The following is an 18,286-nucleotide window of genomic DNA, read 5'->3' as shown; positions in this document are numbered from 1 at the left end:
GGCTACAACAAGGCCAAAAATACGTCACCAGTTATGATTTTCGAAACAACTTGGCACGTCGGAGCTTCAGGACACTTGGATTACTTTAGAAAAGCAGTTAGAAAAGGGGGGGTTAATCACTTATTCTTTGCCATGCAATTCCAGAGACCATAGAAAGCCATGGGAATTTCAACATAAAGGAGAATCTTAAAGATGACGATATATATTGATGTTTTCACTAAATATCATATAATAAATATCAATAATATTGGATCGTTGATCACTGAATCGATTTATCAATCAGATTGTATCGTTACTCCCGAAACACAACACATCAACATACAGATCCAGCAACACTGTTGCACCATCCACAATAAGTAATATTAAACATAAATAATGGTCATTAATGAAACGTCATTTTACTTCATCTTAAAATTACAACTCAGTTGTTCAGTGTAGCATTACACACACATTTTAATTTGTATATTTTGGACTTACATACTAGTTTTATAAATTGTATTGTAAGGCACAGTTTTATATTTTACGCACTTTATACAGTGTCCATATCATGATTTATATATTCACATATTCGTGCTAATATCTATTACGGTATTTCATTATATTTAGATTACACATTTACATACTTAGCATATTACAAATTTATTTTTTAAGATATTTAAATATTGTACAAACTGTTTTCTATTACTGTATTTCTGTTCTTACATTTATATTTTGACATACTTGTGCTTGCACTTATTTCTACTTGCGATAATTCTCCATGCTGGCATCAGAGTGACTGTAACGAACCACGATTTCCCCCTGGGGATTAATAAACTATTTCTGATTTTGATCATACTGAGGGAAATTCTAATTCTGCTGATCCTGAGATACAGATCTATAACTAATTCAGTCTAAATGTGCTTTTTAGTGCTGTCACAATTCTAAGAAATTACTAAAATTAGTTGATCTTTGAAAATTATTAATACCAAAATGGGGGCTGATCTCTGTCAAATTAAGGCTTTATAGAAGGTGGGCTTGATTTAAAAGTAACAGGCCCTTTCAACCTCCCAATTGCAGCTTCTGTCTATATTTGGTTTAATTTAACATAAGCAAGGGAGCAAGTGGAGAAGCCAAATTATGCCTCAACTGACCATTATTTCATTAGCCTTAATTTACTATGTTAATTTTCTCCCTCAACTTGCCTTGGAGGATCCCCCTTACTGCGAGACCCATGAGTAACATGAAACAGAGCTGCAAAGGATGGTCATTTATAGCAGACGGACTTAGTACTGACTTAGATTTAGAATTCGGCACTGCCCACTATTGAATCATGGTCTGCAAGGTTACTACAGAGCTGCACTGAATCACCAATGAGAAAGTCTCAATGGGGGGGCAAAGTAATCATTACAATCAAGCCCACTTCTAATTATCTTTATTCACGTTTTTCTACACACTTGAGCGCTCTTATTATGAAGGTGCAACAGGAGGTGAAGTTGCAGTCACCAGGATTTGTGACTGTTGGATAAAAATGTCAACATATGGGCATTTTTGACACTTCTAACACAAAAACAATACACGTGAAAAATACCGCTAACAAACACTATAAGCTGTGGAAGAAGGAGGAGAGTAACTACTGTTATCTTAGCACAATTGCAGAAATGAGGTTAAAATGACCAATGTAATGTTAAACTGAGCAGATTCTATTTTTGTGCTAAGTTTAGTGACGTTTTGAGTGGACAGAATAGATAACACTGTTTCACAAAGCTTTGATTGTGTAGGAGAAAAATCGAAATGTTTTACAAAAAATTTAAATACATTGGGAAAAATATCATGGGAATTAAAGATTTGCTTTTATGCAAGTTAGTGTCCACAAACTTAAAAGTAATACTTCAACCACATAATGACCATTTGTAAATCATTTAGTCATGCTGTGTTACCTTGAACTACCTTGAAGGCTGTGTTTTTCTCGCATGTCTCCAAAGAAATGGCAAACATATTGATTTATTGACTGATTTGGGACAGCCATTAATGACAGCCAAACTATCCCAAAATCCGTCTACAAACTCTCACACAACTCGTGCAGTATAATCTAAGTCTCATTTATTCAGTCATAGTCTTTATACTTCCAAAACACATGCATTTAAAGAAAAAACAATCCCTTTATTGGAGTTTGGTTTTAAATAGTAAAAGCAAAAAAGCATCTTTTTTGGAAGAACTGAACACAACTAGATAAGTGAGACTTGGATTATACTGCATGATTTGTGTAAAAGTTTGTTATCGGATGTTTGATATAGTTACTGTGGGTTAACACGATCCCCCATCAATCAATAAATCAATGTGTATGCAATTTTCCATGGAGGAATGCGAGAAAAACAAAGTTTTCATACAAATTCAAGGCAACACAACATGACGAACCATTTACAAATGGTCATTTCGTGGATGAGGTATTCCTTTAAGACGAACATTTATACTTATTTGTCCTGCCATACTACATGAAAAGATGTTGATCTCAGCTGAAAGGCAATGAATGACATCTAGCAGTTTGCTAATGAGACCAGAGCAATGTAAACAGACCTAATCAAATTAAACCTAGAACTAGTTTTTCACAAAATCTGTCAGCTAGCATTGACACATCAATAATGTATCACTTGTGAAAGTTTAGGTCATCCTCTGATGAAACCATAGACAGGATATTCAGAAAAAGTGCAACCTTTAACTACATTGACTATTGTATGTTAATTACTTTTATAAAGTAGTTCAAGAACACTGTTCCGGATCCAACTACATTGGATTTGGAGCTGGTGTTTTCATCAGACATCACTGAGTGGCAAACAGAGAATTTTTTTAAATTTGTATTTGTTGTTGCATCATCCACGCCACTGTCATTTTCACATCTGACAAATAGGCTTTATTACATTATGGGACAGTTAGCGTTAAGTGAAAAAAAAAAAATCTTAAAAAAAACTTACCTTTTGTTTTATTTTTCTGTAAAATGTTAATTCAGGGGTTTTGTTTGTTTTCTTCATTTTTTGGGGGGGTTTGTATGTTTAAGTCTCTGGCTTCTGGAACTTTTTATGACACTTTTTTTTTTTAATCTGGATAATTCAGTTTGTAATTGCAGAGTATGTTCATATGGCATGTTCATATAATGTACATGCCAGGCTGAAAACCCATGTGCCGGTCAGCCTTGTTTACTGTGGCCGTTTGTTTTTTCTTTTTTAAATGCTTCGGGGCTTCCCCTGGTAACCCCGTTTTAACGTCACAACATTTTGAATTGTGGGTTAGTCCCACAGGCAAAGTCTGCAGAAACGCAGACTTATGGAAAGTGTGAATAAAGGGCTCAAAAAGTCGGCGGGAGAGCCCTCAAGCACTTGACGATTTGACAGTGGGACAACCCTAAGCCCTCACACACTTTGCGGTAATGCACCTCAAAGTCAGTAAATTCATGAGTGTGGAGTTTGGGATTGGGCCTAAGAATTCAGACTGTCAAATAAAATGGTGGAGAGAGAATGTGGGGGACAAAGTATGGAGTGACACAGCTCAAGTCTTTGTCTTAACCTTGTTCTTTTAGTAAGAAAAGTGTTAATTCCTCCTTCTTTGGATAGTTTGAATTTCAGGAAAAATTCATAATCTCTGTTGTCAGTTGTGAAAAAATGTCAGTGGGAGGAAAGAAAACATCACAATGATTTGATCTGACAAAAGCATATGGACAAAATAGGCTTCTATTACTCATTGACCAATGGGAAACACAATCGTCTCTATCACTGTCCACTACAAGACACTAAAAGATCATTAATGGCCTCTGTGCTTTCTTAGAGTCCTCCTTGGCAAGTTTTTATTGTGAAAGAGATAAAAGGAACAAAGTCACAACAGACTGTGGTCAGTTAGCTGCATACCTTAAAAACTGCTGCAAGCGATCAAGTAAACAGTGATTTAGTAAAGTGATTTATAAATGAAATATTTCATTGATTCTGTCATGTCACCGCATTTTAGGAAAAAGTTACATAAATAATTTGGAGAACTGAAGGCTTCTTTGTAACTATTAAGGGAGCACTACAGTGCAATAATTGCATTTGCTCTATGGGCAGTGTGTCTTTGATCCTTGCACTCTCGAGGGTCTTATAATGGACTGAAGATGTGCTTGTTACATCATTCAGTATAATAATGACACAATATAACTACGGCCCCTCTCACATCAATACAATGTGTTCAACTTGAGGTCTCTAACAAAACCAAGAGAGGGTTGTAAAAAAATATGCACACTGTCCCAGCAATGCTTTCTTTATTAGCTACACATTTTAAAGGGATAGTTTAGTTTATTTTTATTGGGTTTGTATGGAATACTTATCCATAAGCAGCGTATTACATACAGCAGATGTGAGTCGGCACACCCCCAGTTTGGAGAAGCAGGCTGGAGTCTGACATGGAAGCTAATCTACTGCTGTGGAGGGGTCAACAACAAAATGTAATTTAGCCAACTAAAGAAGTCTCACTTCAACAAATGATATCAGTTTAACTGTATGTTATAGTGAAGGTATTTTCACTGCTTCACCTAAATATCAGACGGTGATTTCCAACAAGGAAATGAAGCTGTTATTATGTTCTCTTCAAAGCCAGACTCCATTGAGAAAAATAGTGATTTAACAGTGCTGAACACAGGAGCTGCTGGTCTGCCGCTGCCTTTATCACTTAGTTTGTTTGTTATTGTGCGACTGTGGCTTTTAATAGGGTTGGTTTAGATTCACCAAAGTCACACAATAACACAAACTAACTGATTGAGGCAGCAGCAGACCAGCAGCTCCTGTGTTCAGCAAGCTAAAATTACTGTTTTTCTCAATAAAATCTGGTGGAGCGTAGATGGGGAACTAAAGCTGTGAACAGCTTCCGTGTTGAAACAGGCTGTCCAATGGAAAGCGGTGAAAATCCTCTCAATACAGCATACACTCAAACTGATTTAGACCTTTTTATGTGGGATGTTTTTGGGTGGCTATAATATGTTTTGTTGCTGACCCCTCCACAGAAGTACACTGCTTAGCTATCATGTTGGACTCCTGTCTGCTTCTTCAAACTTGGGGTGTGCCGACTGACATCTACTGTATGTAATACACTAACTATGGGTAAGTACCCCACACAACCCCACTTAAAAATCTGAACCATCCCTTTAACCCTTTGAAGCCTGGATCGACATCAGTTTTCATGTGCTGCGCTCAGATGCCTTTCTCAAGCTATTTGACCATTTAAAATCTGAGCAAAGTGACTTGTTTTGTTTTCTTTCTAAATGAGGAGAAAGGTAACACCTGCACACTCACTCCACGCCACACGTCTATTCAACACGTTTCAATCCTACTCGGATCTTAATTCTTCTTTTTTAACCTGACAAAGACCCAAGTAGGATTGAAATGTCTTGAATAAACTTGTGTGGCATGGAGTAAATGTGCAGGTGTTACCTTTTTCCTCATGTAATCTGTTTTTCAATAGCCTTGCACCTATGTGATGAGTTTAACTACTCTCAATGACCAACTTGGCAAGAAATGTCCCACATTGCAGGAAATTAGTGAAAGGTGATGAGAAAATTACCCAACAATTTGATTTAAAAAAGAGGGGATGATGATTATTAGAAAACATAATTAGAAATATAATTTAATGATAATAATAATTTATTTTTTATAAATATAATTTAAAATAATAACAAAATTAAATTTAAAAATCTGTTACAGAAAACAATAAAAAATAATTAAAATCAAATTAAAACATATTTATTTTAAGTGTTTTAAGGTCATTTTCTTTCTTTCTTTTTTTTTTTTTTAAAAAAAACAACTACTTTTTTCGCTTACTTTTAAGTATTCCTCTTGTAACTTTCATATTACATTTTTGCAAATTTTTGGGCCATGTTTTGTTAAGCTGCTACTTGCCTTCTCCCCATGTTTTTGAAAGGAATCAGGTGTTTTAAAGGGTTAGTGTTCTGCACATAAACAGATCAGCTGAATTAACGAACATTATTAAGCATCTCTGTATATTTTCCTTTGGCGGTTTGTATTTTTCAACATGTTTTCACTTGTTCTGGATGTTCACTTAACATGACACAAATGAAATTAGCAATCAATGAATGAATGATCCCATGTATTCCTCTGGACATCACCCAGACGTGATGCCAGTGTATGTATTTATGAATGTTGAGTGGAAAAAACAAGGGGATACTTACTGAAGAAAAAACTATGGGAATGCTGTATGAGTGATGAAGATGAATCTGCCACAGCCTTTGTCATGCAATGACGGTGACCTATAAAATACAAGACACTGCTCTCAGTCATGCGTTACACTGTCATCTCTGCAACAATTTTCCAACAACGTGAGCTCGGGCTGCAGGAGAGAGAGAGAGAAAAAATGCGTGCAAATCAACTTTAATAGAGCATTTAGTGATTGACACCGTATAGCACGAGACCTCGTCAGCTTCAAAGTACGGTGGGACATTTTGTCTGATCTGATTACTGATCACTTCAATCGCGCAGTCGATCCGCCCTTGTGGCCAAAACCAAAACATGTAGGCCAAAAACCCTGCGACCACTGGATGCATTTCATACAACGTTACACAGCCTAAATTAAGCAGTTACAGTGAGCATGTTGCTGCGCAGAGGTTTAAACGTTAGTTCAGGTAAAACTGCTGATGCCCGATCGGACTGTCTGTCTCGGGAGTGAAGTCTTGAGCTACTGTATCGAGCTTCTCACGCACAATAACAGCACAAAATGTGTGAGGCATGCAAATAAACGACCCGATTGCCTACCTAATGTGCTCCCACCTCTAGGCACACATTTTCATCTCCGTGCAAAATGTCGATCTGAGCCCTGACAAGACAGACAAGCCGAATGAGAGTCCATCTTGCTTTGGTTTGGAGGAGAAACCCCAAGTACAGTACAGTAGTGGGGATATTTCACTCCTGTCAAACTCTCCGATGACAATGTCGTCGAAATGTCTCCCACTCCGAGGAAAAAAACATCCACAATGATTAATTAAACTGGGGATTTTCTGTCCAGGCACATGCATCTGTGGACAATGTTTTGCTGGGCAGTGGCTCCATTTCCTAGCACTGTTACTAGGAATAAAAGTAGCTAGTTAGCTTGCTAGCTCCACAGCCTGCTAACTGGACGTGTCACGGTTTTAACATGCAATGGTTTCCGAAACACTATTAGCTTCTTGAACAGCTGCTGGTAAAAGTCGCGGACTAAACTGTTAGCGAAATAGTTGTTTGCGCAGTTGCAACTGTTCGTTGACATACAACGAGGCTGTATTTGATGCGGATAGGAAGAGAGAGGAGGAGGGGGGAGGCAAGTCATACCACCTCACTGTGAAACAGTTGCTTTGCCATTTATTTTACACGGCGATGTCAAACAGGAGTGAGGAAATATTTAGCGTCAAGCGACACACTAACAGTGACAACTGTGTATGGTTTACATCGTCGCTTATCAATGAAATGTCGATGGGAAACAAACAAATTGAGAAGGAAAAGCCAGCAGGCGGACATCATGTCCAAAGCAGCGATAATAACAATTTTTCAGAGTGACTGACTGAGAGGTTGAAAAAATAGCGACCGGGTTTTAACTGAAAATCAATCAAAGCACAAGTTCTCTGTCATGAGCGCCTCATTAATGTGTCGACATACCTCTAATATCCTGCTCAAGAAGCGGGGGGGAGCTCTCATCATTGGTGCCGTCCACCTTTTTAACTTATTGACACATCATAACAGTTCAGCACTGGCTGTACTCAACACAGCTGTGTCAAGCCCGTCCACACACATGCGCACACCGGAAGCACGGCGATTTCTCACCAAAATAAAAAAAAAAAACAAAACGTTTGCAAATAGGTTCCTCTTTTACTCTCGGGTAAACATGTGCCCATTAAATGAGTATGAACGGATTCAGATTTGATCCAAGCCGGAAGGTGATGCTTGTCGCAATAAAATCTTGTCCTATACATTATATCAGGAGCCCTAAATGTATTTTAAAGCATCATATACATAGTGTTGTTTAACCTAGCTTATTTAACCCTTTAAAACTTCACAAAACATAGCCCAAAATTTGAAATAAATAAGTTTAAAAATTACAAAAAAATACCTGAAAGTAAGCATAAAAAAAGACCCCAAAAGGGCTAAAAAAAAATTAAAAAGAATAAAACTTAAACTTATACTTTTATTTTCTGTAAAATCCTTTTAAATATAAAATTAAAATAATAATAAGTATAATTTTCTGGAATTTAAATTTTTTTGATATTTGATATTGCACACAGTTCAAGAAAACCGATGTCAATCCAGCTTTCTAGAGGTTAAATTACAAAATAAATGTGATTGTCATAATCAGTTACTGAAAAAAAAATTAAACTACAGTTACCTATCAAAATGTTGGTGATTACGAAGTGGTTACATATATATATATATATATATATATATATATATATATATATATATATATATATAGATAGATATATAGATAGATAGATAGATAGATATAGATATATTACACTTCTATTACATTTCAAAAGTACATCCCAAACAAATATGCATAAGCAAACGTTGGCTAAGCCTGGTGTTGAAATTATTTAGGCAAGGCCCTTCAACAGAGGCCAATTCATGCTTTACATAAGACATAAAAAACACTAAGTTAAAATGAATGAATAAAAACAACACAAGGCAAAATATACATTTAAATAAGCGTAAAATAAAATACAAACTTAAAATAGGTAAAAATACCGACAGATATTAAGGGTATCAATACTAGCAAATGTAACAAATAACAAAACATCTTTGTTAAAAAAAAAGTAAAAAAATGCTGGCGCCCTGACATCCCATCCACAGACCACCCAGTGGACTATAGCTTTTAAGCCCATTATAAGGTACAGGGTAGATTCATTTTTTAAATACAGTATAAGAATGAAATGTTGTCCTTGATCCTGCTACATCTTTTGGAGTTGAAGAGACAAGAGACCCGAGACCAGCGCAGTGCTGAAATAATAGCCTACTACCTGGCCCATCTTGGTCACGGGCAGATATTGAGACAAAGAATTCCTGGGCACCAATATACAAAGCCCCACCACCTCTCCTACACAGGAGCAAAACACACAGACTGTGGGGTGGTGTTGCGTCTAATTTTTTCTTTCTTTTCTTCTGCATCTCTTTGTTGTCTTTTTGGTTGTTGTGTCTCGGGCCAGCAGTTGTTCAGTCCATCGGGACTTGGTTAGAGAACTGAGGGTCGAACAGACCAAGTGTGGACTGGTAGCTGGAGAGTTGTCAGCTGGGCACTGCCGAGGTGCCCTTGAACAAGGCACTGAACCCCCATCTGTTTGTAGCACCTGTCTATGGGCAGCCCCCTCATTCTGACATCTCTCCACTGAATGCCTGTTTCTAGGTCCTGTTTGTGCATGTATGTGAATTTCAGGCCTGTGCATAAGCTAACATGTAAGTACCATTAAGCTTTAATTACAAGCCCAGGCCATTATTTGCTTAAATCCCCAAACAACAAGCTTATATTTGGGACAGGCGTTTATCTATCTTTTCACATAAAACTTGCTCAGCAAAGATGGAAATACAATTGAATTATTTAATTTAACTTTCGAGACCAGAATTGTCTTTATTTTCTTTAAAAATGTGGTAAGAAGGTAATAAACAACATAAAAAGAAATGTGCCAAATGTTAGCAATACATCTGTGAAAAATACAATAATCTTAAAATGTGTCCAGAAAAGTTTAATAAAAAAAGAGAAAGTGAAAATAACTCTGTAAAATAATTGTAAATATATAATTATGAATATAGTTCTTTGAACGTCTTATACATCTAGTTATCTATTTTTTGCATCTTTCTTGTTTACTATGCTGATAATACCTTCTTCTCTGATGCTCATGTTTTAGTAAAATTAATTGGATGATTGAATTGTGGAGAATCTAAACGAGCTAACCATGTGTGTAGCATGTCCATATGCCCATTTAAACATATATACATAACATATGAATGATCTAAACAGCTAACTAACCTCTAGTACTGTAGGTAGTCAACAACCCAGTTTCATACATCCAAAGAACTTCTATAAAAATGAACTGCATGGCAACCAGACCAGACTTCTCATTGAGTCGGGCCTTTATTTGTGAAAATGCGTTGTCACACTCGGCTAGTAAAAGGAACTAGGAGTTTAACTGGGACTAGGCTTTTATTTGAAGTTTTCTGGTAACAACAGGGAAAAAAAATTTGAAATTGAAAATGAAAAAATGTAATTTCCCTTCAGAGATGAATGATGTCATCTTCTTTGTGGTTGTTTTATGTCTCTTTGCAATTCCTTTTCCTCTCTTTGGTCTCTTATTGTCTCTTTCTGTGGTCTTTTTGAATCTCATTATGATCAGTTTGAGTGAATTTGAGAGACATTTTGTAGGTGAATGCCAGTGGGCCCCTGACACATTGAGCCCCTGGCCTGTACCCTCTAGGCCCATTCAATAATCTATTCATAGACCTGGTTGATGCTGTATCTGGGTTGGAAATTAACTTTTTTTGTCCACCTGCCACTGTGGCTACCAAATTCCAAAATCTACCAGCTGCTCAATAGATTACCATTGTTTTTGTGGGTGGTAGATGAAGCAAAACTAGCAGCCATTTGCATATTTTACCAGCATTTGGCTGGTGGCTGGTGCTAATTTCTAATCCTGTACAGTATCCTAATTAAGTGGAGCAAATTTGCAATTTAAACCAAATGACATGCTGTAAATCTAGGGCTCTGAGGTCTAGTAAATAGCCCAATTTTGCTGCACACTGTATGTACCTGTTAAAATGTAGCCTATTTTAGGAAAATATTACACACTGGCATGCTAGGCCAGTTATAGGCATGGGTACGCAACGCACCCCAAATGTTCTGCCTGCCACACTAACACCAAACATAGGCCTTTAGCTCCGAAAAATTCTCACTTTAAATGGTTATTATCACAAAAGCAGGGATACTCAACTTTGCTTGGGGGCCACTTTTGCGAAATGACAGGAGGCCAGGGGCCAGTAGCAGCAGCATACATGTTTCTAAGATTTTAGGCCATTTCTTGGGCCTTAGGACATCTCTAGAATTTCAGCATGTATCTAGGATTTTAGGACATTCCTAGAATTTTGGGACAACTCTAGGACTTAGAACATTTTAAAGATTTTAGGACTTTTAGCACGTTTCTAGAATTATAGCACATTTCAAGGGTTTACAAGATGTTTCTAGGATTTTCGGTCATTTGTACCATTTAGGGCTTAGCTAGGACCTATGCCGGGGAACGCAGGGGATCTTCCACTTGCACTTTTTGCTGATAAACAAGCTCTATTTTAATGCTGTTTTATGCACTCTGGAGCTGTGTGTATACTAAAAGTACTAAATCAATCCCCAGTATGAATCACTTCATTTTTATTATGAATTAGAAAATGGTTGGGGGCCACCTGGCACCCTTTCAGGGGTCAAATTTGGCCTGCAGGCCCTACGTTAAATATCATGGTGCATGAAAAAGCACAAAATTGAGCTTGTTTATCGCAAACATTTTCTCTGGGGGAAGATTCCCCCACACCCCCATACTGAGGTCAGGCCTAATCCCCAAACGTCCTCAGACTCTAAAAACCCAGTTGGCAGTTAATGTTCCAACAAAACTGAATACTACTGAACTGAAACTGAATACTGAATACTCCAAACTGAATAAAAAAATGTTTTTTTATGTTTATAGAGAATGTTAGCCTAACTTTAAGAAGAACATTCTGGTAGCTTAAAAAAAACTTGCTGCTGAAAACATTACTAAAACACTGCACAGGTTGCATTGCACTATTCTCAGAAGGTTTCGAGAACCAAAAATTGCTAGTTGAGAGAAGACGCTCATTTCGCTTTATTAGGCATACAGTCCTTAAGAATAACTCATACTACCAACCAACATCTCTTACTTCCGACCCATCCCCCCTTATTCAAAGTCGTCTAGAACCGGGCCTAATGGCACGAAATATTTACACGAAATACTATCTGCATCCATCAACTATTCAAATCAATACTTTTATTTTCATAAAGTAAACCGGAAGTGGTCGTTGTTATTCTGCGTGCTTTGACGGCGGTACAGAAACGCAGCACTTCACGAGATGATGAATGTTACTGTCGGCGAAGGCGACACATTAAACGACCCCGACCCACCAAAGTGACACCATAACTCGTTAAATCTGACACAAATACACACTTGTTCAGTCATATAATGCTATAGAAACCACTTTCGTTTTCCTCGATGTGGGAGAAAATTCTCATCTCAGCTATATCCCTCCCCTCCCCCGGTTTGCAAAGTGCTCCTACCCAGACTGGCCTGTACTTGCTAACAACATCCCTGACTTAACTTTACCTCACAGCACTGTTCCCTGACAAAGCTCACCGAAAATGTGCCGGCTCAATCTGAAAACACCGAAAACGATTTCCTAAACGTTAGTTACAGTCTATCTCAGTTTACGGACTTGTTTCCTGGGTGTTTGTGTGCGTGATAACTGATAAAAAATTGTTACAGAAATGAATACCGGCGGTTTAAGTGTACATACCTGTCAGCAGCTGTGTAGTAAACGTGTAGCTATTCGCTTAAATCTTCTTTTAAAAGCTTTGGTCGTGAAATTATCAACAGTTTTGCAGCATACTGTACGCATTGAAAATACCACCCAGTCACATGTACTGCTGTCTGTGATTGGACGCTCGTTTTGATGGACAGTTGGATTTAACCAATGATAGGCGGCGTTATATTCTAGTGTTTTGAGATTAGTGTAACGTCCTCAAATATAATGTTCAGGACATGTGTGCTGGATTCAGGCCTAAATATTATAACATAATGACAATATCAGCTAATTTCCGCGGTATTCAGTGGAACTACACTGACCTGCTGGGGTTTCATGTATTTTTAATCCCCTAAAAAAATGCTACTACAGCCTGTCTAATCTTTTGGAAGAGTAATGCTTTCACTTAACCCCTTGAAACCTGAAAAGACAGCACTTTTCTCGTGCTGCATTTGTGTGCCTTTCACAGCTTTGAACCCTGAGCAACCCTGGTTTGATTTCTTTCAAAAACACGGGAAAACAAGGCAAAGAGCACTTTTGCAAGAAATGTCCCAGATATTTTAAAGCTAGTAAAAAAATATCCAGATAGTAATTTTTAAACTTATCATTATATATATATATATATATATATATATATATATATATATATATATATATATATATATATATATATATATATATATATATATATTAATTGTTATATTTTTAATCAGTTTTTGAGGGAGGTCATTTCCTTAAAAAAAAAAAACAACTTTTGTTTTTATTTCATTTTTTATTTATTTAGCTAGCTAATTTTCAGGCAATCTACTTTTTACTAATTTGCTAATTTTAAGATAATTTCTCCTGAAGTTGCTCATTGCCTTTCTCTCATGTCTTTGAAAGATATCCAAACAATTTGCCCAGGTTTCTAAGGCTTTAGAGACAGAAAAAAGGCCCATATTTCTGAACTGACAAGGTTATCTCAGAATTATGAGGAAAAAAATCCACTCTTGTTTGTTCTGAAGTTGAATTGAGAAGTTACAAGATTATAATATCAATGAGATTATTATCTCTATATATCCGTAATTAACCCTTTGAAACCTGGACTGACATCAGCTGTCTTTGTGTTGGGTTTAGACACCTTTCCCAAGCATTAACCCTCCGAACCCTGAGCAGATTGGTTTGATTTATTTCCCCAAACATGGGGAAAAAAAGCAATGAGCAACTTGGCAAGAAATATCCTGAAAACTGCAAGAAATAAGAAACCCTATAGAAAACGTAATTGTAATTGTGTATTTAAAATTATGTTTGAGAAAAAAAAAATACCGGTCTGTTCTTTTCTTTTTTCTCCCACAGTTTTTCAGGTCATTTTTTGGGTCACTTTTGCTGATATTTTGGGTGATTTGATGTCAAATAACTCATTGCCTTCATCTTATGTTCTTGAAAGGACTTGATTTGCACAGGTTTCAAAGGGTTAAGAAAAATGGAGAAGGTTTTTTTTCTCCTAAAATGAAAGGGGACTTAACTGTTAACTGCTTTTGTAAGTTTGATACATTTGGTCAAAGTGTCTCTGAGCACCCTGCTTGTTGATTGATTGTATCAGTTTATCAGTAAGAGGTGATCAACTGAATTCCTCAAAAAAGAAAAAAAGACCAGAGCGTCGCAATCAAATGATAAACAGAATATTCACATTAGTTACATAACTTGCAGAGCAGATGATTTAACACAGAATCTGCAGTCTCCCACTGGTGTAAATCCTAAAAATATAACTTTATTGTAAGGTATGCCAAATAAAATAAACATTAAAGGTCAACACCACCTAAATTAAAGAAAAATACCAATATGTTATTTCCATGGTTCAATCAATTTTTACGAACATGAGCTTCTCTTTCTTAACCCTTTGACACCTGGATCCACATTGGTTTTCTTGTGCCTTTCACGAGTATTTTAAAACAAAAAAAAAAGAAAGGAAAAAGGTGACAAAGAAATTATCTGGAAATTAGTAAGGTTGCATTATTAGATATTGACAAAAAAAAAAAAATGGGGTTTGGGTGGGGGGTGTATATTCATATTTCTCTTACTTATGTATTTAAAATTACATCATAGAGTACTTTCTTGAGGTCATTTTCTTTTTCTTTGTTGTTTTGTTTTGTTTTGTTTCCTTTTTTTAAAACAATTTTTCCAGTAATACACACACACATATATACACACACACACACACACACACACACACACACATACATACATATATATATATATATATATATATATATATATATATATATATATATATATATATATAAAACTAATATTTTTGGGCCATTTCTTGTTATGTCACTTCCCGTGTTTTTCAAAGAAATCAAGATGATTTTTTCAGGTTTCAAACCAGAGAAGTGAGTTTCAAACTTTCGGGTATGAAGTCTGAAGCTGCTCCACAGACAATGAATGGGAGCCTGATTTTTTTGGACCCACTGAATGTTTTTGTTTTTTATCCAAATGAGCTTCATACATAGAACAAGTCACCGTAACGTTGCCCTTACAACAAAAGTCACTTCAGGGTAGAAAACTGGCTACGGTTTTGAGTTGCAAAAATATGTAAATTGGGCAAACTAGTTTATTTCTGTTGTCATTTTCAGCCGGAACTGTAACATATAAAGATGTAGAATTTAACACTGTACACGGGGCCGCAGCAAGACATATTGTACCCACCTAAAAAAAATCAAGATAATTTTAGGGGTAGACTTATTTGAATAATTGCTCCTATTAACCTTACACAACAGCTGATGGAGGCAGCAGTAGAGCAGCAACTCTTCTGTACGGTGGAGTGAAATGGTTGTTTTCTCAACGGAGTCTGAAGTTTTTGATATAACTTTCTCAGATCCCTGTCGGTAAGGGCTGTCTTACATCAAGGTACAGCAGTGAAAATATTCTGAATATAGCATCTCTTTAAACTGATATTGGTTTTTTTTTTGTAGGTGGGCCTTTTTTAAGTGTCTTCAAACTTAATCAGTGAAGGCAGAGTTTGCTCAGCGCCGTTTGATTACATTTATGTGACACAGCAGTTTTTTACCCCAAAGTTATTGTAAATAAAACCAACTAACTTTTAAACTAACTGACTTCTATTAATTTAATGGACTGATGCAAGCAAAGCCATCTCCACATCAATGCAGGGAAAACTAAGGAGCTGGTGGTGGATTTCCGCAGGCGCAGACATGCCCCCCTCACTCCAGTGAACATCCAGGGAATGGACATTGAGATAGTGGACTCTTACAAGTACCTGGGTGTTCACCTGAACAATAAGCTGGACTGATAACACTGCTGCACCTACAAGATGGGCCAGTGCGGACTCTACCTGCTCAAGAGACTGAGGTCCTTCGGGGTACAGGGCCCGCTCCTGAGGACTTTCTATGACACTGTCGTGGTTGTTAGTGTTACTGGTTACTAGTTACTGTTACTAGTTACTGTTAGTGTTGGTTGTGAAAAAGATAACGTACGTGTATATTCAAAACATTCGCCTGGCTGCTCTCAGTGTCATCTTTCACCATTCATTGTCTCTGGAGCAGCTCCAGACTTAATACCCTGTGACATCACAAATGCGAGTTTTGGTATTCTAGTTTTTGGATTTAGGATTGAGTTTTTAATTTTTACTATGTATGTATTATGTATGGATTGTCTTAGACCATAGTAATAACATGTATGACTTTTAAAAATGTGTGACGCACATTATTTTATAGAATTTATAGAGCACAGATGCCCTTTTGCACGCCTCCAGATGAACGCGCACGGACACACAGTTTGACATAACCAGCTTCAATTCTGAGAACAGGTTTTATTCCTCTCCTACCCAGTTTGGATGCACACAGGTGTTAGACATTGGTAGACATATTTTCTGCACAGATTTAAACATGCAATCTAATGGTACATTTCTGCCCTCTTGTGGATGAATGATGACACTGTGTGCAGAATGTGGCCCTCAGACTGTGTTGTGTGATTCCAATAATAAAATACAATTTGATTTTTTAAAAAAGTTATGAATATAATTTTTTATTCATAACTATTAACTGTCATTTAAGGAAAGCAAAAAATAAACCTGTTTAACCTGGGGTAACATCTATGTTTAAATCATGTTTAACCCATTAAAATCTGAAGCAAATGGGCTTAATTTCTTTTAAAAACATGGGAGAAGGCAATTTAAGAGGAAATGAACTACAAATTAGTACAAAACTGCAATGAAATCAAACAAGGAAATCACCTGATAATAAGCACAAAGAAAAAATACAAATAAATAAATAAACAAATTTTTAAAAAATTTAAAAATTAAAACAAAAACAAACAAGGAAATGATCTGGAAAAATATATAATAATTATGCAAAACAATTTTAAACATGTAATTATGATAATTTTATAGCTTTTCTCCTGCTTTTTTCTTCTTTCCTAGACTTTGCACCCAGCATTTTAAAAATATTTTTCTAAATCTACTCATTTCTTGCAATTTGTGTACAGTTTCTTACCAAGTTCTTTGTTGCCTTTTGTCAGCATGCATTTAAGTCTTTACTCAAACCAGTGGAAACATTAAAATATATTATGTGAAACTATAAAGACATATTATTAAATTGTTATTGTTAAACTCATGTGTTCACATATTTTAATCAATTCTAATACTGTTTTATACAATGTAAAAGCTTTAAACGTTGAGACACAAATATTGGGGACATTAGTTTAAAGTTGTTTAATGAAAACGTAGCTTGATATGGCCAAGCCCAACTACATTATTTGTTGATTTAGTAACTACGATGTTAATAAGGATAATTATATCCAGTGCATAGATTTCCAAAGATAAAAGCACAATCTGTCTTAAGTTATCAGCTTAAATTAAAAAGTAAGGCCTAAACTGTCTTAATGTCACGGTGTAAATACTTAACGTTATTTAAACAATTGTTCTTAATGTTTAATACCATTTTCTTTCATTTTTATGCTTCCCTCTAACTAGCCTCTGTATTTTATAGTGTACAGTTGTTGGGCTAACAGTTTTGCAAGGCAGCAAGCTAGCCTTAGCATGTAGGCTAATGTTAGCTTAAGTTTACGTTAACATTATTGCCGTTAATACTGGTACTGTCACAGTTAACTTAACATTAACCACCCCCTGTTGAACTTTATACTTTATTTTAACAAAAAATACTGTTAGAATACAGCATATTTTTTTCTCCAAAAGCTGTTAGTTACATTCTTATATCAAATGTCATTTGTTTTAAAGCCAATAAAGTTACTTCAGATGAAGTATTTTCAAGAGTCAGGGATGCATGGTGCCCAATTTAATGGACAGGTAATTAATCGTTATTTCCTCCCCAAATGAAATCAATACTTATACTTTTAAGAACTGTATTACTAATTACAAGTTACTTGATGTTACCAAATTTGATTTACCTGCAAGGGTCCCCTCCTGTGGAAGAACTGGCGAGATGTTCCTGACCTGCACAGCATCTCTTGCACCCGGTCGGCCATCTTGGTTTTGAGAGCTTTGTGACGCACTTTCAGCACCTGGCCAGTGGGCGGCAGTGTGTGACATGATGCACGAGGCGCCACTGCAGTGGTTTACATGCAACCACAGCATCGCAACCCATGCACATATTATCAGATGATATACCAGAAAATGGCTCTTCATCTTCTGGAAGCTGAGCAAATTGGTTTGATTTCTTTCAAAAAAATGTCGAGAAGGCAGTGAGGTAACTTACCGGCACATGGCCCAGAAAACAGTGAGAAATTAG

The 18,286-nt window shown here is 36.4% G+C and overlaps 1 protein-coding gene across 10 annotated transcripts in view; it reads right to left on the bottom strand.

Annotated features, from left to right (window-relative positions):
* bbx (BBX high mobility group box domain containing) overlaps positions 1 to 17,978 on the bottom strand; it is a 39,872-nt gene extending 21,894 nt beyond the window's left edge. For 2 of the 10 annotated variants that reach the window (XM_042498932.2, XM_042498931.2), the window contains exons 1-2: positions 7,638 to 7,876; positions 6,182 to 6,259 (exon numbers count right to left, since the gene is read on the bottom strand). The gene's annotated coding sequence lies outside the window, so the exon portion shown is untranslated. Of the gene's footprint in view, positions 1 to 6,181; positions 6,260 to 6,761; positions 7,272 to 7,637; positions 7,877 to 12,536; positions 12,674 to 17,945 lie in introns of those variants that run through there. The other 8 variants (XM_088088484.1, XM_042498928.2, XM_042498929.2 and 5 more) reach the window with 8 other exon arrangements.
* Positions 17,979 to 18,286: the final 308 nt, after the last annotated feature.

The sequence above is a fragment of the Plectropomus leopardus genome, chromosome 15 (assembly GCF_026936395.1).
Source record: "Plectropomus leopardus strain MGB_pleo_1.0 chromosome 15, ASM2693639v1, whole genome shotgun sequence".
Classification (NCBI taxonomy): domain Eukaryota; kingdom Metazoa; phylum Chordata; class Actinopteri; order Perciformes; family Serranidae; genus Plectropomus; species Plectropomus leopardus.
The sequence above is the reverse complement of the archived record's forward strand: the minus strand, read 5'-3'. Positions and strand labels throughout refer to the sequence as shown.